The sequence below is a fragment of the Lissotriton helveticus genome, chromosome 12 (assembly GCF_964261635.1).
Source record: "Lissotriton helveticus chromosome 12, aLisHel1.1, whole genome shotgun sequence".
NCBI lineage: Eukaryota > Metazoa > Chordata > Amphibia > Caudata > Salamandridae > Lissotriton > Lissotriton helveticus.
Window position 1 is genome coordinate 162,064,576 of NC_136073.1, and position 23,976 is coordinate 162,088,551.

General features: G+C 41.9%; 27 non-coding genes across 27 annotated transcripts; all 27 read left to right on the top strand.

Moving 5' to 3' along the window:
• Nucleotides 1-97: 97 nt before the first annotated feature.
• On the top strand, nucleotides 98-251 carry LOC144801372 (5.8S ribosomal RNA). The gene has a single exon (XR_013605182.1). It is a non-coding gene; the product is annotated as a 5.8S ribosomal RNA (ribosomal RNA).
• A 984-nt stretch (nucleotides 252-1,235) lies between these two features.
• Nucleotides 1,236-1,317, top strand: TRNAL-CAA (transfer RNA leucine (anticodon CAA)). Its single transcript has one exon. It is a non-coding gene; the product is annotated as a tRNA-Leu (tRNA).
• Nucleotides 1,318-1,941: 624 nt separating this feature from the next.
• TRNAS-CGA (transfer RNA serine (anticodon CGA)) lies at nucleotides 1,942-2,023 on the top strand. Its single transcript has one exon. It is a non-coding gene; the product is annotated as a tRNA-Ser (tRNA).
• Nucleotides 2,024-2,645: 622 nt separating this feature from the next.
• TRNAS-CGA (transfer RNA serine (anticodon CGA)) lies at nucleotides 2,646-2,727 on the top strand. Its single transcript has one exon. It is a non-coding gene; the product is annotated as a tRNA-Ser (tRNA).
• Nucleotides 2,728-5,344: 2,617 nt separating this feature from the next.
• Nucleotides 5,345-5,426, top strand: TRNAS-CGA (transfer RNA serine (anticodon CGA)). Its single transcript has one exon. It is a non-coding gene; the product is annotated as a tRNA-Ser (tRNA).
• A 624-nt stretch (nucleotides 5,427-6,050) lies between these two features.
• On the top strand, nucleotides 6,051-6,132 carry TRNAS-UGA (transfer RNA serine (anticodon UGA)). Its single transcript has one exon. It is a non-coding gene; the product is annotated as a tRNA-Ser (tRNA).
• Nucleotides 6,133-6,755: 623 nt separating this feature from the next.
• On the top strand, nucleotides 6,756-6,837 carry TRNAS-CGA (transfer RNA serine (anticodon CGA)). Its single transcript has one exon. It is a non-coding gene; the product is annotated as a tRNA-Ser (tRNA).
• A 624-nt stretch (nucleotides 6,838-7,461) lies between these two features.
• TRNAS-UGA (transfer RNA serine (anticodon UGA)) lies at nucleotides 7,462-7,543 on the top strand. Its single transcript has one exon. It is a non-coding gene; the product is annotated as a tRNA-Ser (tRNA).
• A 623-nt stretch (nucleotides 7,544-8,166) lies between these two features.
• TRNAS-UGA (transfer RNA serine (anticodon UGA)) lies at nucleotides 8,167-8,248 on the top strand. Its single transcript has one exon. It is a non-coding gene; the product is annotated as a tRNA-Ser (tRNA).
• Nucleotides 8,249-8,870: 622 nt separating this feature from the next.
• Nucleotides 8,871-8,952, top strand: TRNAS-UGA (transfer RNA serine (anticodon UGA)). Its single transcript has one exon. It is a non-coding gene; the product is annotated as a tRNA-Ser (tRNA).
• Nucleotides 8,953-9,575: 623 nt separating this feature from the next.
• Nucleotides 9,576-9,657, top strand: TRNAS-CGA (transfer RNA serine (anticodon CGA)). Its single transcript has one exon. It is a non-coding gene; the product is annotated as a tRNA-Ser (tRNA).
• A 622-nt stretch (nucleotides 9,658-10,279) lies between these two features.
• On the top strand, nucleotides 10,280-10,361 carry TRNAS-CGA (transfer RNA serine (anticodon CGA)). Its single transcript has one exon. It is a non-coding gene; the product is annotated as a tRNA-Ser (tRNA).
• Nucleotides 10,362-10,985: 624 nt separating this feature from the next.
• Nucleotides 10,986-11,067, top strand: TRNAS-UGA (transfer RNA serine (anticodon UGA)). Its single transcript has one exon. It is a non-coding gene; the product is annotated as a tRNA-Ser (tRNA).
• Nucleotides 11,068-11,690: 623 nt separating this feature from the next.
• Nucleotides 11,691-11,772, top strand: TRNAS-UGA (transfer RNA serine (anticodon UGA)). Its single transcript has one exon. It is a non-coding gene; the product is annotated as a tRNA-Ser (tRNA).
• Nucleotides 11,773-12,394: 622 nt separating this feature from the next.
• Nucleotides 12,395-12,476, top strand: TRNAS-UGA (transfer RNA serine (anticodon UGA)). The gene has a single exon. It is a non-coding gene; the product is annotated as a tRNA-Ser (tRNA).
• A 623-nt stretch (nucleotides 12,477-13,099) lies between these two features.
• TRNAL-CAA (transfer RNA leucine (anticodon CAA)) lies at nucleotides 13,100-13,181 on the top strand. The gene has a single exon. It is a non-coding gene; the product is annotated as a tRNA-Leu (tRNA).
• A 623-nt stretch (nucleotides 13,182-13,804) lies between these two features.
• Nucleotides 13,805-13,886, top strand: TRNAS-CGA (transfer RNA serine (anticodon CGA)). The gene has a single exon. It is a non-coding gene; the product is annotated as a tRNA-Ser (tRNA).
• Nucleotides 13,887-14,509: 623 nt separating this feature from the next.
• TRNAS-UGA (transfer RNA serine (anticodon UGA)) lies at nucleotides 14,510-14,591 on the top strand. Its single transcript has one exon. It is a non-coding gene; the product is annotated as a tRNA-Ser (tRNA).
• Nucleotides 14,592-15,210: 619 nt separating this feature from the next.
• Nucleotides 15,211-15,292, top strand: TRNAS-CGA (transfer RNA serine (anticodon CGA)). The gene has a single exon. It is a non-coding gene; the product is annotated as a tRNA-Ser (tRNA).
• A 624-nt stretch (nucleotides 15,293-15,916) lies between these two features.
• On the top strand, nucleotides 15,917-15,998 carry TRNAS-CGA (transfer RNA serine (anticodon CGA)). The gene has a single exon. It is a non-coding gene; the product is annotated as a tRNA-Ser (tRNA).
• A 1,911-nt stretch (nucleotides 15,999-17,909) lies between these two features.
• TRNAS-CGA (transfer RNA serine (anticodon CGA)) lies at nucleotides 17,910-17,991 on the top strand. The gene has a single exon. It is a non-coding gene; the product is annotated as a tRNA-Ser (tRNA).
• A 624-nt stretch (nucleotides 17,992-18,615) lies between these two features.
• TRNAS-UGA (transfer RNA serine (anticodon UGA)) lies at nucleotides 18,616-18,697 on the top strand. Its single transcript has one exon. It is a non-coding gene; the product is annotated as a tRNA-Ser (tRNA).
• A 623-nt stretch (nucleotides 18,698-19,320) lies between these two features.
• On the top strand, nucleotides 19,321-19,402 carry TRNAS-CGA (transfer RNA serine (anticodon CGA)). Its single transcript has one exon. It is a non-coding gene; the product is annotated as a tRNA-Ser (tRNA).
• A 624-nt stretch (nucleotides 19,403-20,026) lies between these two features.
• On the top strand, nucleotides 20,027-20,108 carry TRNAS-UGA (transfer RNA serine (anticodon UGA)). The gene has a single exon. It is a non-coding gene; the product is annotated as a tRNA-Ser (tRNA).
• Nucleotides 20,109-20,730: 622 nt separating this feature from the next.
• On the top strand, nucleotides 20,731-20,812 carry TRNAS-UGA (transfer RNA serine (anticodon UGA)). Its single transcript has one exon. It is a non-coding gene; the product is annotated as a tRNA-Ser (tRNA).
• A 622-nt stretch (nucleotides 20,813-21,434) lies between these two features.
• TRNAS-CGA (transfer RNA serine (anticodon CGA)) lies at nucleotides 21,435-21,516 on the top strand. The gene has a single exon. It is a non-coding gene; the product is annotated as a tRNA-Ser (tRNA).
• A 622-nt stretch (nucleotides 21,517-22,138) lies between these two features.
• TRNAS-CGA (transfer RNA serine (anticodon CGA)) lies at nucleotides 22,139-22,220 on the top strand. Its single transcript has one exon. It is a non-coding gene; the product is annotated as a tRNA-Ser (tRNA).
• The last annotated feature ends 1,756 nt before the right edge of the window (nucleotides 22,221-23,976 follow it).

Here is a 23,976-nt window from a genome sequence, read left to right on the forward strand (position 1 = left end):
GCCGTCTCGCCGCGCGGGCGGCAGGACGGACGGCGTCGCCTTCCTCCCGCCTCTCCTGCTCCGGCAGGTGGGCAAACGTTTTGGAAAAGTTGCCTGTGACTCTTGGCGGTGGATCACTCGGCTCGCGCGTCGATGAAGAACGCAGCTAGCTGCGAGAATTAGTGTGAATTGCAGGACACATTGATCATCGACACTTCGAACGCACCTTGCGGCCCCGGGTTCCTCCCGGGGCTACGCCTGTCTGAGGGTCACTCGATCGTCAATCGGGACGCGGCTGGGGCCGTCGCAAGGTTAGCTCCGCTTCCCCTTTGTCCCCCCACAAGTTCAGACCCCCCCGATCGCTCGTGGCAGGGTCCCTCGCCGGGTCCTGCCGTGGAGGTACGCCGCCGGCGCGTCTGGCCCCCGAGAAAGGGGCCACGTGACCGGTCTGCCCCGGGACCCATCCCGGGGCGCCTGGCTGTGTGCCGCGCGAGGCTGTCTGTGGTGTCCCACCGGCTGCCCGCGCGCGCGCGCCTTGGGCGCCCACCTCCGCGGCTGGCTTCCCGGGGAGGGCGAAACCCGATCCGATCCGTGGGAAAGAGGGCGCGCGGTCTGCCGGGGTTTACGCCGGGCCCCCCTGCTCCGGCAGGGTCCCGGCCTCCGCCCCGGCAAACCCCCCTTTGACGCTCCGGCGTCATGCTTCCGACTAGCTTATATTGGTGTCACTATTTTCTCTTCATATATTTATTTTTGCTACCCCTTTCATGTCTTTGCTATACCTCTCTTCCTACATTAGCGATGGTGCAAACGCTTCAAAATATTATACCCTGGCTCTCTCAGTCATACCTGCATGTGTACTTGAAACTTACTTTACCAATGAAAGAAGCAAATAGAGAAATAGAACAAAAGTGCTTGCTGGATTAGGCAAACACACTTCATAAAAGTGCATTTTCTTTTTTATTCTCCCGTGTTACAAGCTTAACTGCTCCCTGTGTAATTTCTCTTAACCTGCTGTCCCAGGAAGATAATTTTATCTACAGGCTCTTTCTGTGTTTTTTCCCTAGTCTTTCTTTCCCTTTTCTTAGCTGTGTAACTGTTCCTTTACGTGCTCTATTTAGGCGCCATTAATCTCATTTGAGCTCCTTGTACCTGCTTGTTTGTATTGTTTTTAAAAAGTGCATTGCAGAACATCAGGAATTTGCTTTGGGACAACTTGAAAACTTCCATACAGATTTTTTGCACAAAGCTTACAGTAAGTTGTTGTGGCCGAGTGGTTAAGGCGATGGACTCAAAATCCATTGGGGTCTCCCCGCGCAGGTTCGAATCCTGCCGACAACGAGAGTATTTTCGTCTTCTGATCCAATTTTAGAAGTTAACCTTTAGTATTTCTTCAATGTCAGTTTTATAAATAGGTAGCTTATATTGGTGTCACTATTTTCTCTTCATATATTTATTTTTGCTACCCCTTTCATGTCTTTGCTATACCTCTCTTCCTACATTAGCGATGGTGCAAACGCTTCAAAATATTATACCCTGGCTCTCTCAGTCATACCTGCATGTGTACTTGAAACTTACTTTACCAATGAAAGAAGCAAATAGAGAAATAGAACAAAAGTGCTTGCTGGATTAGGCAAACACACTTCATAAAACTGCATTTTCTTTTTTATTCTCCCGTGTTACAAGCTTAACTGCTCGCTGTGTAATTTCTCTTAACCTGCTGTCCCAGGAAGATAATTTTATCTACAGGCTCTTTCTGTGTTTTTTCCCTAGACTTTCTTTCCCTTTTCTTAGGTGTGTAACTGTTCCTTTACGTGCTCTATTTAGGTGCCATTAATCTCATTTGAGCTCCTTGTACCTGCTTGTTTGTATTGTTTTTAAAAAGTACATTGCAGAACATCAGGAATTTGCTGTGGGACACCTTGAAAACTTTCATACAGATTAGTTGCACAATGCTTGCAGTAAGTTGTTGTGGCCGAGTGGTTAAGGCGATGGACTCGAAATCCATTGGGGTCTCCCCGCGCAGGTTCAAATCCTGCCGACAACGAGAGGATTTTCGTCTTCGCCTACAATTTTAGAAGTTAACCTTTAGTATTTCTTCCATGTCAGTTTTATAAATAGGTGGCTTATATTGGTGTTACTATTGCCTCTTCACATATTTATTTTTGCTACCCCTTTCATGTCTTTGCCATACCTCTCTTCCTACATTAGCGATGGTGCAAACGCTTCAAAATATTATACCCTGGCTCTCAGTCATACCTGCATGTGCACTTGAAACTTACTTTACCAATAAAAGAAGCAAATAGAGAAATAGAACAAACGTGCTTGCTGGATTAGGCAAACACACTTCGTAAAAGTGCATTTTCTTTTTTATTCTTCCGTGTTACAAGCTTAACTGCTCCCTGTGTGATTTCTCTTAACCTGCTGTCCCAGGAAGATAATTTTATCTACAGGCTCTTTCTGTGTTTTTTCCCTAGTCTTGCTTTCCCTTTTCTTAGCTGTGTAACTGTTCCTTTACGTGCTCTATTTAGGCGCCATTAATCTAATTTGAGCTCCTTGTACCTGCTTGTTTGTATTGTTTTTAAAAATTGCATTGCAGAACATCAGGAATTTGCTGTGGGACACCTTGAAAACTTTCATACAGATTATTTGCAAAATGCTTACAGTAAGTTGTTGTGGCCGAGTGGTTAAGGCGATGGACTCGAAATCCATTGGGGTCTCCCCGCGCAGGTTCGAATCCTGCCGACAACGAGAGTTTTTTCGTCTTCTGATCCAATTTTAGAAGTTAACCTTTAGTATTTCTTCAATGTCAGTTTTATAAATAGGTAGCTTATATTGGTGTCACTATTTTCTCTTCATATATTTATTTTTGCTACCCCTTTTATGTCTTTGCTATACCTCTCTTCCTACATTAGCGATGGTGCAAACGCTTCAAAATATTATACCCTGGCTCTCTCAGTCATACCTGCATGTGTACTTGAAACTTACTTTACCAATGAAAGAAGCAAATAGAGAAATAGAACAAAAGTGCTTGCTGGATTAGGCAAACACACTTCATAAAACTGCATTTTGTTTTTTATTCTCCCGTGTTACAAGCTTAACTGCTCCCTGTGTAATTTCTCTTAACCTGCTGTCCCAGGAAGATCATTTTCTCTACAGGATCTTTCTGTGTTTTTTCCCTAGACTTTCTTTCCCTTTTCTTAGGTGTGTAACTGTTCCTTTACGTGCTCTATTTAGGTGCCATTAATCTCATTTGAGCTCCTTGTACCTGCTTGTTTGTATTGTTTTTAAAAAGAACATTGCAGAACATCAGGAATTTGCTGTGGGACACCTTGAAAACTTTCATACAGATTAGTTGCACGATGCTTGCAGTAAGTTGTTGTGGCCGAGTGGTTAAGGCAATGTACTCGAAATCCATTTGGGTCTCCCTGCGTAGGTTCGAATCCTGCTGACGATGAGAGTATTTTCGTATTCGGCTACAATTTTAGAAGTTAACCTTTAGTATTTCTTCCATGTCAGTTTTATAAATAGGTGGCTTATATTGGTGTCACTATTGCCTCTTCACATATTTATTTTTGCTACCCCTTTCATGTCTTTGCCATACCTCTCTTCCTACATTAGCGATGGTGCAAACGCTTCAAAATATTATACCCTGGCTCTCAGTCATACCTGCATGTGCACTTGAAACTTACTTTACCAATATGGCCGGGATGCCCGGCACCCCCTCCCAACACATTCCCCAAGAATGGGAAGTCGGACAATAGTTGAACTTTTGGAAGGCGGGAGGGAGTCACCCTCCCGGCCGTATTTCTTAAAATATGAAACAAAATTTAAAACATTAAATAAAAGTTTCATCATTATGCATTATGTACAATTCGTCATTTATTACATTTCGATGCAGTCATGTACTTTTGGCTAACATCCTGAAAATGCATACACTCTAACTCAAATTGTACATCCTAGCATTAAGGGCCAACGGCAAGGTCTTAACCAGTGTCAGATCCCTACTACCAGACTCCCGCCCTCACGGTGTGAGCGGCGCATGCGCAGAGGACTGTACCCTCATTGCCAACTGTAACTTCCCTTGTCGTGGTGGGGGCCCCCTTTCTACTCGATGCCATCTTAAGGGTCGTCCGAGTTCCCGTATGAGGTCTCTGTAGGAAGGACAGCGTGGACTCTCCCCCCATCCCCACACTCTCTATCCGCCGTCGCGGATATCCGGCCCCGGAAAATTAGTAGGAGGGGCATCTAACCGCCTCACCCCCTGGGAGGGGCCCATGGCCATCTCCCCCTAGGCGCCCCATCCTTAGTGGGTGCCGCCTCCCCGTGGAAGGGGCCAATGGCTGTCTTCCCCCAGGCGCTCCCATCCATTGTGGGTGGCGCCCCACTCTAGGGACCTTGAAATTACTGCTCACCGATCATGACCTTACCGCCCGACAAATAAATACGACAGTTGTTTACCTACTAAGGAAAGAAAAAACTCGACATCATCCTACTGTGCCATCAATTGCTCTTTCCTGCAAGAAGACATCTTTGCAAAAGGTCAATCTTTATTCTCAACATTCCTTCATTCTTTCTACCAAGGAAAAAAGGCCTATACTTCCATCTCTCTGCAAGACTTTATTTCTCCAAACATTTGCCATAAGGGGCTGGTGGGTGGGTCAAAATTGCTGCTTGTTCCGTCGAGGGCTCATGGGCAACGAGTGGGTGGAGCCTTCCGATCCGAGGAACAAGAGGACGCTCCTCTGGATTCCCGCTCCTTTATTCTTCTGCGGGAGGGCGTGGACCCGTCCCTGGTACGCCTACGGGGCGTGGCGTCTTCCGTTGAGGTGTCTAGGACAACCCCTCTTGGGCGGGGGAAGGCGCGCCCCGGCTACGCCGCTTCGGGCATACCAGCCGGGCTACGCCCACCCCGCCCAAAATGGTTTCCCGGGAGGTTCGGGGAACCCATCCATACGTTCGGGGGACCGAGTGGTCGCCCCTTGCCATAAAAGAAGCAAATAGAGAAATAGAAATAAAGTGCTTGCTGGATTAGGCAAACACACTTCATAAAAGGGCATTTTCTTTTTTATTCTCCTGTGTTACAAGCTTAACTGCTCCCTGTATAATTTCTCTTAACCTGCTGTCCCAGGAAGATAATTTTATCTACAGGCTCTTTCTGTGTTTTTTTTCCTAGTCTTTCTTTCCCTTTTCTTAGCTGTGTAACTGTTCCTTTACGTGCTCTATTTAGGCACCATTAATCTAATTTGAGCTCCTTGTACCTGCTTGTTTGTATTGTTTTTAAAAAGTGCATTGCAGAACATCAGGAATTTGCTGTGGGACACCTTGAAAACTTTCATACAGATTATTTGCACAAAGTTTACAGTAAGTTGTAGTGGCCGAGTGGTTAAGGCGATGGACCCGAAATCCATTGGGGTCTCCCCGCGCAGGTTCGAATCCTTCCGACAACGAGAGTATTTTCGTCTTCTGATACAATTTTAGAAGTTAACCTTTAGTATTTCTTCCATGTCAGTTTTATAAATAGGTGGCTTATATTAGTGTCATTATTGCCTCTTCACATATTTATTTTTGCTACCCCTTTCATGTCTTTGCTATACCTCTCTTCCTACATTAGCGATGGTGCAAACGCTTAAAAATATTATACCCTGGCTCTCTCAGTCATACCTACATGTGTACTTGAAACTTACTTTACCAATGAAAGAAGCAAATAGAGAAATAGAACAAAAGTCCTTGCTGGATTAGGCAAACACACTTCATAAAACTGCATTTTCTTTTTTATTCTCCCGTGTTACAAGCTTAACTGCTCCCTGTGTAATTTCTCTTAACCTGCTGTCCCAGGAAGATAATTTTATCTACAGGCTCTTTCTGTGTTTTTTCCCTAGTCTTTCTTTCCCTTTTCTTAGCTCTGTAACTGTTCCTTTACGTGCTCTATTTAGGCGCCATTAATCTCATTTGAGCTCCTTGTACCTGCTTGTTTGCATTGTTTTTAAAAAGTGCATTGCAGAACATCAGGAATTTGCTGTGGGACACCTTGAAAACTTTCATACAGATTATTTGCACAAAGCTTACAGTAAGTTGTTGTGGCCGAGTGGTTAAGGCGATGGACTTGAAATCCATTGGGGTCTCCCCGCGCAGGTTCGAATCCTGCCGACAACGAGAGTATTTTCGTCTTCGGCTACAATTTTAGAAGTTAACCTTTAGTATTTCTTCCATGTCAGTTTTATAAATAGGTGGCTTATATTGGTGTCACTATTGCCTCTTCACATATTTATTTTTGCTACCCCTTTCATGTCTTTGCCATACCTCTCTTCCTACATTAGCGATGGTGCAAACGCTTCAAAATATTATACCCTGGCTCTCAGTCATACCTGCATGTGCACTTGAAACTTACTTTACCAATAAAAGAAGCAAATAGAGAAATAGAACAAAAGTGCTTGCTGGATTAGGCAAACACACTTCATAAAAGTGCATTTTCTTTTTTATTCTCCCGTGTTACAAGCTTAACTGCTCCCTGTGTGATTTCTCTTAACCTGCTGTCCCAGGAAGATAATTTTATCTACAGGCTCTTTCTGTGTTTTTTCCCTAGTCTTTCTTTCCCTTTTCTTAGCTGTGTAACTGTTCCTTTACGTGCTCTATTTAGGCGCCATTAATCTCATTTGAGCTCCTTGTACCTGCTTGTTTGTATATCTTTTTAAAAAGTGCATTGCAGTACATCAGGAATTTGCTGTGGGACACCTTGAAATCTTTCATACAGATTATTTGCACAAAGTTTGCAGTAAGTTGTTGTGGCCGAGTGGTTAAGGCGATGGACTCGAAATCCATTGGGGTCTCCCCGCGCAGGTTCGAATCCTGCCGACAACGAGAGTATTTTCGTCTTCGGCTACAATTATAGAAGTTATCCTTTAGTATTTCTTCCATGTCAGTTTTATAAATAGGTGGCTTATATTGGTGTCACTATTGCCTCTTCACATATTTATTTTTGCTACCCCTTTCATGTCTTTGCTATACCTCTCTTCCTACATTAGTGATGGTGCAAACGCTTCAAAATATTATACCCTGGCTCTCTCAGTCATACCTGCATGTGTACTTGAAACTTACTTTACCAATGAAAGAAGCAAATAGAGAAATAGAACAAAAGTGCTTGCTGGATTAGGCTAACACACTTCATAAAACTGCATTTTCTTTTTTATTCTCCCCTGTTACAAGCTTAACTGCTCCCTGTGTAATTTCTCTTAACCTGCTGTCCCAGGAAGATAATTTTATCTACAGGCTCTTTCTGTGTTTTTTCCCTAGTCTTTCTTTCCCTTTTCTTAGCTGTGTAACTGTTCCTTTACGTGCTCTATTTAGGCGCCATTAATCTCATTTGAGCTCCTTGTACCTGCTTTTTTGTATTGTTTTTAAAAAGTGCATTGCAGAACATCAGGAATTTGCTGTGGGACACCTTGAAAACTTTCATACAGATTATTTGCACAAAGCTTGCAGTAAGTTGTTGTGGCCGAGTGGTTAAGGCGATGGACTTGAAATCCATTGGGGTCTTCCCGCGCAGGTTCAAATCTTGTCGACAACGAGAGTATTTTCGTCTTCTGATACAATTTTAGAAGTTAACCTTTAGTATTTCTCCCATGTCAGTTTTATAAATAGGTGGCTTATATTCGTGTCACTATTGCCTCTTCACATATTTATTTTTGCTACCCCTTTCATGTCTTTGCCATACCTCTCTTCCTACATTAGCGATGGTGCAAACGCTTCAAAATATTATACCCTGGCTCTCAGTAACACCTGCATGTGCACTTGAAACTTACTTTACCAATAAAAGAAGCAAATAGAGAAATAGAACAAAAGTGCTTGCTGGATTAGGCAAACACACTTCATAAAAGTGCATTTTCTTTTTTATTCTCCCGTGTTACAAGCTTAACTGCTCCCTGTGTGATTTCTCTTAACCTGCTGTCCCAGGAAGATAATTTTATCTACAGGCTCTTTCTGTGTTTTTTCCCTAGTCTTTCTTTCCCTTTTCTTAGCAGTGTAACTGTTCATTTACGTGCTCTATTTAGACGCCATTAATCTCATTTGAGCTCCTTGTACCTGCTTGTTTGTATATTTTTTTTAAAAGTGCATTGCAGTACATCAGGAATTTGCTGTGGGACACCTTGAAAACTTTCATACAGATTATTTGCACAAAGCTTGCAGTAAGTTGTTGTGGCCGAGTGGTTAAGGCGATGGACTTGAAATCCATTGGGGTCTTCCCGCGCAGGTTCAAATCCTGTCAACAATGAGAGTATTTTCGTCTTCGGCTACAATTTTAGAAGTTAACCTTTAGTATTTCTTCCATGTCAGTTTTATAAATAGGTGGCTTATATTGGTGTCACTATTGCCTCTTCACATATTTATTTTTGCTACCCCTTTCATGTCTTTGCCATACCTCTCTTCCTACATTAGCGATGGTGCAAACGCTTCAAAATATTATACCCTGGCTCTCAGTCATACCTGCATGTGCACTTGAAACTTACTTTACCAATAAAAGAAGCAAATAGAGAAATAGAAATAAAGTGCTTGCTGGATTAGGCAAACACACTTCATAAAAGGGCATTTTCTTTTTTATTCTCCCGTGTTACAAGCCTAACTGCTCCCTGTATAATTTCTCTTAACCTGCTGTCCCAGGAAGATAATTTTATCTACAGGCTCTTTCTGTGTTTTGTCCCTAGGATTTCTTTCCCTTTTCTTAGCTGTGTAACTGTTCCTTTACGTGCTCTATTTAGTCACCATTAATCTAATTTGAGCTCCTTGTACCTGCTTGTTTGTATTGTTTTTAAAAAGTGCATTGCAGAACATCAGGAATTTGCTGTGGGACACCTTGAAAACTTTCATACAGATTATTTGAACAAAGCTTGCAGTAAGTTGTTGTGGCCGAGTGGTTAAGGCGATGGACTTGAAAGCCATTGGAGTCTCCCCGCGCAGGTTCAAATCCTTCCGACAACGAGAGTATTTTTGTCTTCTGATACAATTTTAGAAGTTAACCTTTAGTATTTCTTCCATGTCAGTTTTATAAATAGGTGGCTTATATTGGTGTCACTATTGCCTCTTCACATATTTATTTTTGCTACCCCTTTCATGTCTTTGCCATACCTCTCTTCCTACATTAGCGATGGTGCAAACGCTTCAAAATATTATACCCTGGCTCTCAGTAACACCTGCATGTGCACTTGAAACTTACTTTACCAATAAAAGAAGCAAATAGAGAAATAGAACAAAAGTGCTTGCTGGATTAGGCAAACACACTTCATAAAAGTGCATTTTCTTTTTTATTCTCCCGTGTTACAAGCTTAACTGCTCCCTGTGTGATTTCTCTTAACCTGCTGTCCCAGGAAGATAATTTTATCTACAGGCTCTTTCTGTGTTTTTTCCCTAGTCTTTCTTTCCCTTTTCTTAGCTGTGTAACTGTTCCTTTACGTGCTCTATTTAGACGCCATTAATCTCATTTGAGCTCCTTGTACCTGCTTGTTTGTATATTTTTTTAAAAAGTGCATTGCAGTACATCAGGAATTTGCTGTGGGACACCTTGAAAACTTTCATACAGATTATTTGCACAAAGCTTATAGTAAGTTGTTGTGGCCGAGTGGTTAAGGCGATGGACTCGAAATCCATTGGGGTCTCCCCGCGCAGGTTCGAATCCTGCCGACAACGAGAGTATTTTCGTCTTCGGCTACAATTTTAGAAGTTAACCTTTAGTATTTCTTCCATGTCAGTTTTATAAATAGGTGGCTTATATTGGTGTCACTATTGCCTCTTCACATATTTATTTTTGCTACCCCTTTCATGTCTTTGCCATACCTCTCTTCCTACATTAGCGATGGTGCAAACGCTTCAAAATATTATACCCTGGCTCTCAGTCATACCTGCATGTGCACTTGAAACTTACTTTACCAATAAAAGAAGCAAACAGAGAAATAGAACAAAGTGCTTGCTGGATTAGGCAAACACACTTCATAAAAGTGCATTTTCTTTTTTATTCTCCCGTGTTACAAGCTTAACTGCTCCCTGTGTGATTTCTCTTAACCTGCTGTCCCAGGAAGATAATTTTATCTACAGACTCTTTCTGTGTTTTTTCCCTAGTCTTTCTTTCCCTTTTCTTAGCTGTGTAACTGTTCCTTTACGTGCTCTATTTAGGCGCCATTAATCTCATTTGAGCTCCTTGTACCTGCTTGTTTGTATATTTTTTTAAAAAGTGCATTGCAGTACATCAGGAATTTGCTGTGGGACACCTTGAAAACTTTCATACAGATTATTTGCACAAAGTTTGCAGTAAGTTGTTGTGGCCGAGTGGTTAAGGCAATGGACTCGAAATCCATTGGGGTCTCCCCGCGCAGGTTCGAATCCTGCCGACAACGAGAGTATTTTCGTCTTCGGCTACAATTATAGAAGTTATCCTTTAGTATTTCTTCCATGTCAGTTTTATAAATAGGTGGCTTATATTGGTGTCACTATTGCCTCTTCACATATTTATTTTTGCTACCCCTTTCATGTCTTTGCTATACCTCTCTTCCTACATTAGTGATGGTGCAAACGCTTCAAAATATTATACCCTGGCTCTCTCAGTCATACCTGCATGTGTACTTGAAACTTACTTTACCAATGAAAGAAGCAAATAGAGAAATAGAACAAAAGTGCTTGCTGGATTAGGCTAACACACTTCATAAAACTGCATTTTCTTTTTTATTCTCCCGTGTTACAAGCTTAACTGCTCCCTGTGTAATTTCTCTTAACCTGCTGTCCCAGGAAGATAATTTTATCTACAGGCTCTTTCTGTGTTTTTTCCCTAGTCTTTCTTTCCCTTTTCTTAGCTGTGTAACTGTTCCTTTACGTGCTCTATTTAGGCGCTATTAATCTCATTTGAGCTCCTTGTACCTGCTTTTTTGTATTGTTTTTAAAAAGTGCATTGCAGAACATCAGGAATTTGCTGTGGGACACCTTGAAAACTTTCATACAGATTATTTGCACAAACCTTGCAGTAAGTTGTTGTGGCCGAGTGGTTAAGGCGATGGACTTGAAATCCATTGGGGTCTTCCCGCGCAGGTTCAAATCCTGTCGACAACGAGAGTATTTTCGTCTTCTGATACAATTTTAGAAGTTAACCTTTAGTATTTCTCCCATGTCAGTTTTATAAATAGGTGGCTTATATTCGTGTCACTATTGCCTCTTCACATATTTATTTTTGCTACCCCTTTCATGTCTTTGCCATACCTCTCTTCCTACATTAGCGATGGTGCAAACGCTTCAAAATATTATACCCTGGCTCTCAGTAACACCTGCATGTGCACTTGAAACTTACTTTACCAATAAAAGAAGCAAATAGAGAAATAGAACAAAAGTGCTTGCTGGATTAGGCAAACACACTTCATAAAAGTGCATTTTCTTTTTTATTCTCCCGTGTTACAAGCTTAACTGCTCCCTGTGTGATTTCTCTTAACCTGCTGTCCCAGGAAGATAATTTTATCTACAGGCTCTTTCTGTGTTTTTTCCCTAGTCTTTCTTTCCCTTTTCTTAGCAGTGTAACTGTTCATTTACGTGCTCTATTTAGACGCCATTAATCTCATTTGAGCTCCTTGTACCTGCTTGTTTGTATATTTTTTTAAAAAGTGCATTGCAGTACATCAGGAATTTGCTGTGGGACACCTTGAAAACTTTCATACAGATTATTTGCACAAAGCTTGCGGTAAGTTGTTGTGGCCGAGTGGTTAAGGCGATGGACTTGAAATCCATTGGGGTCTTCCCGCGCAGGTTCAAATCCTGTCAACAATGAGAGTATTTTCGTCTTCGGCTACAATTTTAGAAGTTAACCTTTAGTATTTCTTCCATGTCAGTTTTATAAATAGGTGGCTTATATTGGTGTCACTATTGCCTCTTCACATATTTATTTTTGCTACCCCTTTCATGTCTTTGCCATACCTCTCTTCCTACATTAGCGATGGTGCAAACGCTTCAAAATATTATACCCTGGCTCTCAGTCATACCTGCATGTGCACTTGAAACTTACTTTACCAATAAAAGAAGCAAATAGAGAAATAGAAATAAAGTGCTTGCTGGATTAGGCAAACACACTTCATAAAAGGGCATTTTCTTTTTTATTCTCCCGTGTTACAAGCCTAACTGCTCCCTGTATAATTTCTCTTAACCTGCTGTCCCAGGAAGATAATTTTATCTACAGGCTCTTTCTGTGTTTTGTCCCTAGGATTTCTTTCCCTTTTCTTAGCTGTGTAACTGTTCCTTTACGTGCTCTATTTAGTCACCATTAATCTAATTTGAGCTCCTTGTACCTGCTTTTTTGTATTGTTTTTAAAAAGTGCATTGCAGAACATCAGGAATTTGCTGTGGGACACCTTGAAAACTTTCATACAGATTATTTGCACAAAGCTTGCAGTAAGTTGTTGTGGCCGAGTGGTTAAGGCGATGGACTTGAAAGCCATTGGAGTCTCCCCGCGCAGGTTCAAATCCTTCCGACAACGAGAGTATTTTCGTCTTCTGATACAATTTTATAAGTTAACCTTTAGTATTTCTTCCATGTCAGTTTTATAAATAGGTGGCTTATATTGGTGTCACTATTGCCTCTTCACATATTTATTTTTGCTACCCCTTTCATGTCTTTGCCATACCTCTCTTCCTACATTAGCGATGGTGCAAACGCTTCAAAATATTATACCCTGGCTCTCAGTAACACCTGCATGTGCACTTGAAACTTACTTTACCAATAAAAGAAGCAAATAGAGAAATAGAACAAAAGTGCTTGCTGGATTAGGCAAACACACTTCATAAAAGTGCATTTTCTTTTTTATTCTCCCGTGTTACAAGCTTAACTGCTCCCTGTGTGATTTCTCTTAACCTGCTGTCCCAGGAAGATAATTTTATCTACAGGCTCTTTCTGTGTTTTTTCCCTAGTCTTTCTTTCCCTTTTCTTAGCTGTGTAACTGTTCCTTTACGTGCTCTATTTAGACGCCATTAATCTCATTTGAGCTCCTTGTACCTGCTTGTTTGTATATTTTTTTAAAAAGTGCATTGCAGTACATCAGGAATTTGCTGTGGGACACCTTGAAAACTTTCATACAGATTATTTGCACAAAGCTTATAGTAAGTTGTTGTGGCCGAGTGGTTAAGGCGATGGACTCAAAATCCATTGGGGTCTCCCCGCGCAGGTTCGAATCCTGCCGACAACGAGAGTATTTTCGTCTTCGGCTACAATTTTAGAAGTTAACCTTTAGTATTTCTTCCATGTCAGTTTTATAAATAGGTGGCTTATATTGGTGTCACTATTGCCTCTTCACATATTTATTTTTGCTACCCCTTTCATGTCTTTGCCATACCTCTCTTCCTACATTAGCGATGGTGCAAACGCTTCAAAATATTATACCCTGGCTCTCAGTCATACCTGCATGTGCACTTGAAACTTACTTTACCAATAAAAGAAGCAAACAGAGAAATAGAACAAAAGTGCTTGCTGGATTAGGCAAACACACTTCATAAAAGTGCATTTTCTTTTTTATTCTCCCGTGTTACAAGCTTAACTGCTCCCTGTGTGATTTCTCTTAACCTGCTGTCCCAGGAAGATAATTTTATCTACAGGCTCTTTCTGTGTTTTTTCCCTAGTCTTTCTTTCCCTTTTCTTAGCTGTGTAACTGTTCCTTTACGTGCTCTATTTAGGCGCCATTAATCTCATTTGAGCTCCTTGTACCTGCTTGTTTGTATATTTTTTTAAAAAGTGCATTGCAGTACATCAGGAATTTGCTGTGGGACACCTTGAAAACTTTCATACAGATTATTTGCACAAAGTTTGCAGTAAGTTGTTGTGGCCGAGTGGTTAAGGCAATGGACTCGAAATCCATTGGGGTCTCCCCGCGCAGGTTCGAATCCTGCCGACAACGAGAGTATTTTCGTCTTCGGCTACAATTATAGAAGTTATCCTTTAGTATTTCTTCCATGTCAGTTTTATAAATAGGTGGCTTATATTGGTGTCACTATTGCCTCTTCACATATTTATTTTTGCTACCCCTTTCATGTCTTTGCTATACCTCTCTTCCTACATTAGTGATGGTGCAAACGCTTCAAAATATTATACCCTGGCTCTCTCAGTCATACCTGCATGTGTACTTGAAACTTATTTACCAATGAAAGAAGCAAATAGAGAAATAGAACAAAAGTGCTTGCTGGATTAGGCTAACACACTTCATAAAACTGCATTTTCTTTTTTATTCTCCCGTGTTACAAGCTTAACTGCTCCCTGTGTAATTTCTCTTAACCTGCTGTCCCAGGAAGATAATTTTATCTACAGGCTCTTTCTGTGTTTTTTCCCTAGTCTTTCTTTCCCTTTTCTTAGCTGTGTAACTGTTCCTTTACGTGCTCTATTTAGGCGCTATTAATCTCATTTGAGCTCCTTGTACCTGCTTTTTTGTATTGTTTTTAAAAAGTGCATTGCAGAACATCAGGAATTTGCTGTGGGACACCTTGAAAACTTTCATACAGATTATTTGCACAAACCTTGCAGTAAGTTGTTGTGGCCGAGTGGTTAAGGCGATGGACTTGAAATCCATTGGGGTCTCCCCGTGCAGGTTCAAATCCTGCCGACGAGAGTATTTTCGTCTTCGGCTACAATTTTAGAAGTTAACCTTTAGTATTTCTTCCATGTCAGTTTTATAAATAGGTGGCTTATATTGGTGTCACTATTGCCTCTTCACATATTTATTTTTGCTACCCCTTTCATGTCTTTGCCATACCTCTCTTCCTACATTAGCGATGGTGCAAACGCTTCAAAATATTATACCCTGGCTCTCAGTCATACCTGCATGTGCACTTGAAACTTACTTTACCAATAAAAGAAGCAAATAGAGAAATAGAAATAAAGTGCTTGCTGGATTAGGCAAACACACTTCATAAAAGGGCATTTTCTTTTTTATTCTCCCGTGTTACAAGCCTAACTGCTCCCTGTATAATTTCTCTTAACCTGCTGTCCCAGGAAGATCATTTTATCTACAGGCTCTTTCTGTGTTTTTTCCCTAGGATTTCTTTCCCTTTTCTTAGCTGTGTAACTGTTCCTTTACGTGCTCTATTTAGGCACCATTAATCTAATTTGAGCTCCTTGTACCTGCTTGTTTGTATTGTTTTTAAAAAGTGCATTGCAGAACATCAGGAATTTGCTGTGGGACACCTTGAAAATTTTCATACAGATTATTTGCACAAAGCTTACAGTAAGTTGTTGTGGCCGAGTGGTTAAGGCGATGGACTCGAAATCCATTGGCGTCTCCCCGCGCAGGTTCGAATCCTTCCGACAATGAGAGCATTTTCGTCTTCTGATACAATTTTAGAAGTTAACCTTTAGTATTTCTTCCGTGTCAGTTTTATAAATAGGTGGCTTATATTGGTGTCATTATTGCCTCTTCACATATTTATTTTTGCTACCCCTTTCATGTCTTTGCTATACCTCTCTTCCTACATTAGCGATGGTGCAAACGCTTAAAAATATTACACCCTGGCTCTCTCAGTCATACCTGCATGTGTACTTGAAACTTACTTTACCAATGAAAGAAGCAAATAGAGAAATAGAACAAAAGTGCTTGCTGGATTAGGCCAGCACACTTCATAAAACTGCATTTTCTTTTTTATTCTCCCGTGTTACATGCTTAACTGCTCCCTGTGTAATTTCTCTTAACCTGCTGTCCCAGGAAGATAATTTTATCTACAGGCTCTTTCTGTGTTTTTTCCCTAGTCTTTCTTTCCCTTTTCTTAGCTGTGTAACTGTTCCTTTACGTGCTCTATTTAGGCGCCATTAATCTAATTTGAGCTCCTTGTACCTGCTTGTTTGTATTGTTTTTAAAAATTGCATTGCAGAACATCAGGAATTTGCTGTGGGACACCTTGAAAACTTTCATACAGATTATTTGCACAACGCTTGCAGTAAGTTGTTGTGGCCGAGTGGTTAAGGCGATGGACTCGAAATCCATTGGGGTCTCCCTGCGTAGGTTCAAATCCTGCTGACGATGAGAGTATTTTCGTCTTCGGCTACAATTTTAGAAGTTTACCTTTAGTATTTCTTCCATGTCAGTTTTATAAATAGGTGGCTTATATTGGTGTCACTATTGCCTCTTCACATATTTATTTTTGCTACCCCTTTCATGTCTTTGCCATACCTCTCTTCCTACATTAGCGATGGTGCAAACGCTTCAAAATATTATACCCTGGCTCTCAGTCATACCTGCATGTGCACTTGAAACTTACTTTACCAATATGGCCGGGATGCCCGCCACCCCCTCCCAACACATTCCCCAAGAATGGGAAGTCGGACAATAGTTGAACTTTTGGAAGGCGGGAGGGAGTCACCCTCCCGGCCGTATTTATTAAAATATGAAACAAAATTTAAAACATTAAATAAAAGTTTCATCATTATGCATTATGTACAATTCGTCATTTATTACATTTCGATGCAGTCATGTACTTTTGGCTAACATCCTGAAAATGCATACACTCTAACTCAAATTGTACATCCTAGCATTAAGGGCCAACGGCAAGGTCTTAACCGGTGTCAGATCCCTACTACCAGACTCCCGCCCTCACGGTGTGAGCGGCGCATGCGCAGAGGACTGTACCCTCATTGCCAACTGTAACTTCCCTTGTCGTGGTGGGGGCCCCCTTTCTACTCGATGCCATCTTAAGGGTCGTCCGAGTTCCCGTAGGAGGTCTCTGTAGGAAGGACAGCGTGGACTCTCCCCCCATCCCCACACTCTCTATCCGCCGTCGCGGATATCCGGCCCCGGGAAATTAGTAGGAGGGGCATCTAACCGCCTCACCCCCTGGGAGGGGCCCATGGCCATCTCCCCCTAGGCGCCCCATCCTTAGTGGGTGCCGCCTCCCCGTGGAAGGGGCCAATGGCCGTCTTCCCCCGGGCGCTCCCATCCATTGTTGGTGGCGCCCCACTCTAGGGACCTTGAAATTACTGCTCACCGATCATGACCTTACCGCCCGACAAATAAATACGACAGTTGTTTACCTACTAAGGAAAGAAAAAACTCGACATCATCCTACTGTGCCATCAATTGCTCTTTCCTGCAAGAAGACATCTTTGCAAAAGGTCAATCTTTATTCTCAACATTCCTTCATTCTTTCTACCAAGGAAAAAAGGCCTATACTTCCATCTCTCTGCAAGACTTTATTTCTCCAAACATTTGCCATAAGGGGCTGGTGGGTGGGTCAAAATTGCTGCTTGTTCCGTCGAGGGCTCATGGGCAACGAGTGGGTGGAGCCTTCCGATCCGAGGAACAAGAGGACGCTCCTCTGGATTCCCGCTCCTTTATTCTTCTGCGGGAGGGCGTGGACCCGTCCCTGGTACGCCTACGGGGCGTGGCGTCTTCCGTTGAGGTGTCTAGGACAACCCCTCTTGGGCGGGGGAAGGCGCGCCCCGGTTACGCCGCTTCGGGCATACCAGCCGGGCTACGCCCACCCCGCCCAAAATGGTTTCCCGGGAGGTTCGGGGAACCCATCCATACGTTCGGGGGACCGAGTGGTCGCCCCTTGCCATAAAAGAAGCAAATAGAGAAATAGAAATAAAGTGCTTGCTGGATTAGGCAAACACACTTCATAAAAGGGCATTTTCTTTTTTATTCTCCTGTGTTACAAGCTTAACTGCTCCCTGTATAATTTCTCTTAACCTGCTGTCCCAGGAAGATAATTTTATCTACAGGCTCTTTCTGTGTTTTTTTTCCTAGTCTTTCTTTCCCTTTTCTTAGCTGTGTAACTGTTCCTTTACGTGCTCTATTTAGGCACCATTAATCTAATTTGAGCTCCTTGTACCTGCTTGTTTGTATTGTTTTTAAAAAGTGCATTGCAGAACATCAGGAATTTGCTGTGGGACACCTTGAAAACTTTCATACAGATTATTTGCACAAAGTTTACAGTAAGTTGTAGTGGCCGAGTGGTTAAGGCGATGGACTCGAAATCCATTGGGGTCTCCCCGCGCAGGTTCGAATCCTGCCGACAACGAGAGTATTTTCGTCTTCTGATACAATTTTAGAAGTTAACCTTTAGTATTTCTTCCATGTCAGTTTTATAAATAGGTGGCTTATATTGGTGTCATTATTGCCTCTTCACATATTTATTTTTGCTACCCCTTTCATGTCTTTGCTATACCTCTCTTCCTACATTAGCGATGGTGCAAACGCTTAAAAATATTATACCCTGGCTCTCTCAGTCATACCTGCATGTGTACTTGAAACTTACTTTACCAATGAAAGAAGCAAATAGAGAAATAGAACAAAAGTCCTTGCTGGATTAGGCAAACACACTTCATAAAACTGCATTTTCTTTTTTATTCTCCCGTGTTACAAGCTTAACTGCTCCCTGTGTAATTTCTCTTAACCTGCTGTCCCAGGAAGATAATTTTATCTACAGGCTCTTTCTGTGTTTTTTCCCTAGTCTTTCTTTCCCTTTTCTTAGCTGTGTAACTGTTCCTTTACGTGCTCTATTTAGGCGCCATTAATCTCATTTGAGCTCCTTGTACCTGCTTGTTTGTATTGTTTTTAAAAAGTGCATTGCAGAACATCAGGAATTTGCTGTGGGACACCTTGAAAACTTTCATACAGATTATTTGCACAAAGCTTACAGTAAGTTGTTGTGGCCGAGTGGTTAAGGCGATGGACTTGAAATCCATTGGGGTCTCCCCGCGCAGGTTCGAATCCTGCCAACAATGAGAGTATTTTCGTCTTCGGCTACAATTTTAGAAGTTAACCTTTAGTATTTCTTCCATGTCAGTTTTATAAATAGGTGGCTTATATTGGTGTCACTATTGCCTCTTCACATATTTATTTTTGCTACCCCTTTCATGTCTTTGCCATACCTCTCTTCCTACATTAGCGATGGTGCAAACGCTTCAAAATATTATACCCTGGCTCTCAGTCATACCTGCATGTGCACTTGAAACTTACTTTACCAATAAAAGAAGCAAATAGAGAAATAGAACAAAAGTGCTTGCTGGATTAGGCAAACACACTTCATAAAAGTGCATTTTCTTTTTTATTCTCCTGTGTTACAAGCTTAACTGCTCCCTGTGTGATTTCTCTTAACCTGCTGTCCCAGGAAGATAATTTTATCTACAGGCTCTTTCTGTGTTTTTTCCCTAGTCTTTCTTTCCCTTTTCTTAGATGTGTAACTGTTCCTTTACGTGCTCTATTTAGGCGCCATTAATCTCATTTGAGCTCCTTGTACCTGCTTGTTTGTATATTTTTTTAAAAAGTGCATTGCAGTACATCAGGAATTTGCTGTGGGACACCTTGAAAACTTTCATACAGATTATTTGCACAAAGTTTGCAGTAAGTTGTTGTGGCCGAGTGGTTAAGGCGATGGACTCGAAATCCATTGGGGTCTCCCCGCGCAGGTTCGAATCCTGCTGACAACGAGAGTATTTTCGTCTTCGGCTACAATTATAGAAGTTATCCTTTAGTATTTCTTCCATGTCAGTTTTATAAATAGGTGGCTTATATTGGTGTCACTATTGCCTCTTCACATATTTATTTTTGCTACCCCTTTCATGTCTTTGCTATACCTCTCTTCCTACATTAGCGATGGTGCAAACGCTTAAAAATATTATACCCTGGCTCTCTCAGTCATACCTGCATGTGTACTTGAAACTTACTTTACCAATGAAAGAAGCAAATAGAGAAATAGAACAAAAGTCCTTGCTGGATTAGGCAAACACACTTCATAAAACTGCATTTTCTTTTTTATTCTCCCGTGTTACAAGCTTAACTGCTCCCTGTGTAATTTCTCTTAACCTGCTGTCCCAGGAAGATAATTTTATCTACAGGCTCTTTCTGTGTTTTTTCCGAAGTCTTTCTTTCCCTTTTCTTAGCTGTGTAACTGTTCCTTTACGTGCTCTATTTAGGCGCCATTAATCTCATTTGAGCTCCTTGTACCTGCTTTTTTGTATTGTTTTTAAAAAGTGCATTGCAGAACATCAGGAATTTGCTGTGGGACACCTTGAAAACTTTCATACAGATTATTTGCACAAACCTTGCAGTAAGTTGTTGTGGCCGAGTGGTGAAGGCGATGGACTTGAAATCCATTGGGGTCTCCCCCCACAGGTTCAAATCCTGCCGACAACGAGAGTATTTTCGTCTTCGGCTACAATTTTAGAAGTTAACCTTTAGTATTTCTTCCATGTCAGTTTTATAAATAGGTGGCTTATATTGGTGTCACTATTGCCTCTTCACATATTTTTTTTTGCTACCCCTTTCATGTCTTTGCCATACCTCTCTTCCTACATTAGCGATGGTGCAAACGCTTCAAAATATTATACCCTGCCTCTCAGTCATACCTGCATGTGCACTTGAAACTTACTTTACCAATAAAAGAAGCAAATAGAGAAATAGAAATAAAGTGCTTGTTGGATTAGGCAAACACACTTCATAAAACTGCATTTTCTTTTTTATTCTCCCGTGTTACAAGCTTAACTGCTCCCTGTGTAATTTCTCTTAACCTGCTGTCCCAGGAAGATAATTTTATCTACAGGCTCTTTCTGTGTTTTTTCCCTAGTCTTTCTTTCCCTTTTCTTAGCTGTGTAACTGTTCCTTTACGTGCTCTATTTAGGCGCCATTAATCTCATTTGAGCTCCTTGTACCTGCTTTTTTGTATTGTTTTTAAAAAGTGCATTGCAGAACATCAGGAATTTGCTGTGGGACACCTTGAAAACTTTCATACAGATTATTTGCACAAAGCTTGCAGTAAGTTGTTGTGGCCGGATGGTTAAGGCGATGGACTTGAAATCCATTGGGGTCTCCGCGCGCAGGTTCAAATCCTGCCGACAATGAGAGTATTTTCGTCTTCGGCTACAATTTTAGAAGTTAACCTTTAGTATTTCTTCCATGTCAGTTTTATAAATAGGTGGCTTATATTGGTGTCACTATTGCCTCTTCACATATTTATTTTTGCTACCCCTTTCATGTCTTTGCCATACCTCTCTTCCTACATTAGCGATGGTGCAAACTCTTCAAAATATTATACCCTGGCTCTTATTCATACCTGCATGTGCACTTGAAACTTACTTTACCAATAAAAGAAGCAAATAGAGAAATAGAACAAAAGTGCTTGCTGGATTAGGCAAACACACTTCATAAAAGTGCATTTTCTTTTTTATTCTCCCGTGTTACAAGCTTAACTGCTCCCTGTGTGATTTCTCTTAACCTGCTGTCCCAGGAAGATAATTTTATCTACAGGCTCTTTCTGTGTTTTTTCTCTAGTCTTTCTTTCCCTTTTCTTAGCTGTGTAACTGTTCCTTTACGTGCTCTATTTAGGCGCTATTAATCTCATTTGAGCTCCTTGTACCTGCTTTTTTGTATTGTTTTTAAAAAGTGCATTGCAGTACATCAGGAATTTGCTGTGGGACACCTTGAAAACTTTCATACAGATTATTTGCACAAAGCTTGCAGTAAGTTGTTGTGGCCGAGTGGTTAAGGCGATGGACTCGAAATCCATTGGGGTCTCCCCGCGCAGGTTCAAATCCTGCCGACAACGAGAGTATTTTCGTCTTCGGCTACAATTTTAGAAGTTAACCTTTAGTATTTCTTCCATGTAAGTTTTATAAATAGGTGGCTTATATTGGTGTCACTATTGCCTCTTCACATATTTATTTTTGCTACCCCTTTCATGTCTTTGCCATACCTCTCTTCCTACATTAGCGATGGTGCAAACGCTTCAAAATATTATACCCTGGCTCTCAGTCATACCTGCATGTGCACTTGAAACTTACTTTACCAATAAAAGAAGCAAATAGAGAAATAGAAATAAAGTGCTTGCTGGATTAGGCAAACACACTTCATAAAAGGGCATTTTCTTTTTTATTCTCCCGTGTTACAAGCCTAACTGCTCCCTGTATAATTTCTCTTAACCTGCTGTCCCAGGAAGATAATTTTATCTACAGGCTCTTTCTGTGTTTTTTCCCTAGGATTTCTTTCCCTTTTCTTAGCTGTGTAACTGTTCCTTTACGTGCTCTATTTAGGCACCATTAATCTAATTTGAGCTCCTTGTACCTGCTTGTTTGTATTGTTTTTAAAAAGTGCATTGCAGAACATCAGGAATTTGCTGTGGGACACCTTGAAAACTTTCATACAGATTATTTGCACAACGCTTGCAGTAAGTTGTTGTGGCCGAGTGGTTAAGGCGATGGACTCGAAATCCATTGGGGTCTCCCTGCGTAGGTTCGAATCCTGCTGACGATGAGAGTATTTTCGTCTTCGGCTACAATTTTAGAAGTTTACCTTTAGTATTTCTTCCATGTCAGTTTTATAAATAGGTGGCTTATATTGGTGTCACTATTGCCTCTTCACATATTTATTTTTGCTACCCCTTTCATGTCTTTGCCATACCTCTCTTCCTACATTAGCGATGGTGCAAACGCTTCAAAATATTATACCCTGGCTCTCAGTCATACCTGCATGTGCACTTGAAACTTACTTTACCAATATGGCCGGGATGCCCGCCACCCCCTCCCAACACATTCCCCAAGAATGGGAAGTCGGACAATAGTTGAACTTTTGGAAGGCGGGAGGGAGTCACCCTCCCGGCCGTATTTATTAAAATATGAAACAAAATTTAAAACATTAAATAAAAGTTTCATCATTATGCATTATGTACAATTCGTCATTTATTACATTTCGATGCAGTCATGTACTTTTGGCTAACATCCTGAAAATGCATACACTCTAACTCAAATTGTACATCCTAGCATTAAGGGCCAACGGCAAGGTCTTAACCGGTGTCAGATCCCTACTACCAGACTCCCGCCCTCACGGTGTGAGCGGCGCATGCGCAGAGGACTGTACCCTCATTGCCAACTGTAACTTCCCTTGTCGTGGTGGGGGCCCCCTTTCTACTCGATGCCATCTTAAGGGTCGTCCGAGTTCCCGTAGGAGGTCTCTGTAGGAAGGACAGCGTGGACTCTCCCCCCATCCCCACACTCTCTATCCGCCGTCGCGGATATCCGGCCCCGGGAAATTAGTAGGAGGGGCATCTAACCGCCTCACCCCCTGGGAGGGGCCCATGGCCATCTCCCCCTAGGCGCCCCATCCTTAGTGGGTGCCGCCTCCCCGTGGAAGGGGCCAATGGCCGTCTTCCCCCGGGCGCTCCCATCCATTGTTGGTGGCGCCCCACTCTAGGGACCTTGAAATTACTGCTCACCGATCATGACCTTACCGCCCGACAAATAAATACGACAGTTGTTTACCTACTAAGGAAAGAAAAAACTCGACATCATCCTACTGTGCCATCAATTGCTCTTTCCTGCAAGAAGACATCTTTGCAAAAGGTCAATCTTTATTCTCAACATTCCTTCATTCTTTCTACCAAGGAAAAAAGGCCTATACTTCCATCTCTCTGCAAGACTTTATTTCTCCAAACATTTGCCATAAGGGGCTGGTGGGTGGGTCAAAATTGCTGCTTGTTCCGTCGAGGGCTCATGGGCAACGAGTGGGTGGAGCCTTCCGATCCGAGGAACAAGAGGACGCTCCTCTGGATTCCCGCTCCTTTATTCTTCTGTGGGAGGGCGTGGACCCGTCCCTGGTACGCCTACGGGGCGTGGCGTCTTCCGTTGAGGTGTCTAGGACAACCCCTCTTGGGCGGGGGAAGGCGCGCCCCGGTTACGCCGCTTCGGGCATACCAGCCGGGCTACGCCCACCCCGCCCAAAATGGTTTCCCGGGAGGTTCGGGGAACCCATCCATACGTTCGGGGGACCGAGTGGTCGCCCCTTGCCATAAAAGAAGCAAATAGAGAAATAGAAATAAAGTGCTTGCTGGATTAGGCAAACACACTTCATAAAAGGGCATTTTCTTTTTTATTCTCCTGTGTTACAAGCTTAACTGCTCCCTGTATAATTTCTCTTAACCTGCTGTCCCAGGAAGATAATTTTATCTACAGGCTCTTTCTGTGTTTTTTTTCCTAGTCTTTCTTTCCCTTTTCTTAGCTGTGTAACTGTTCCT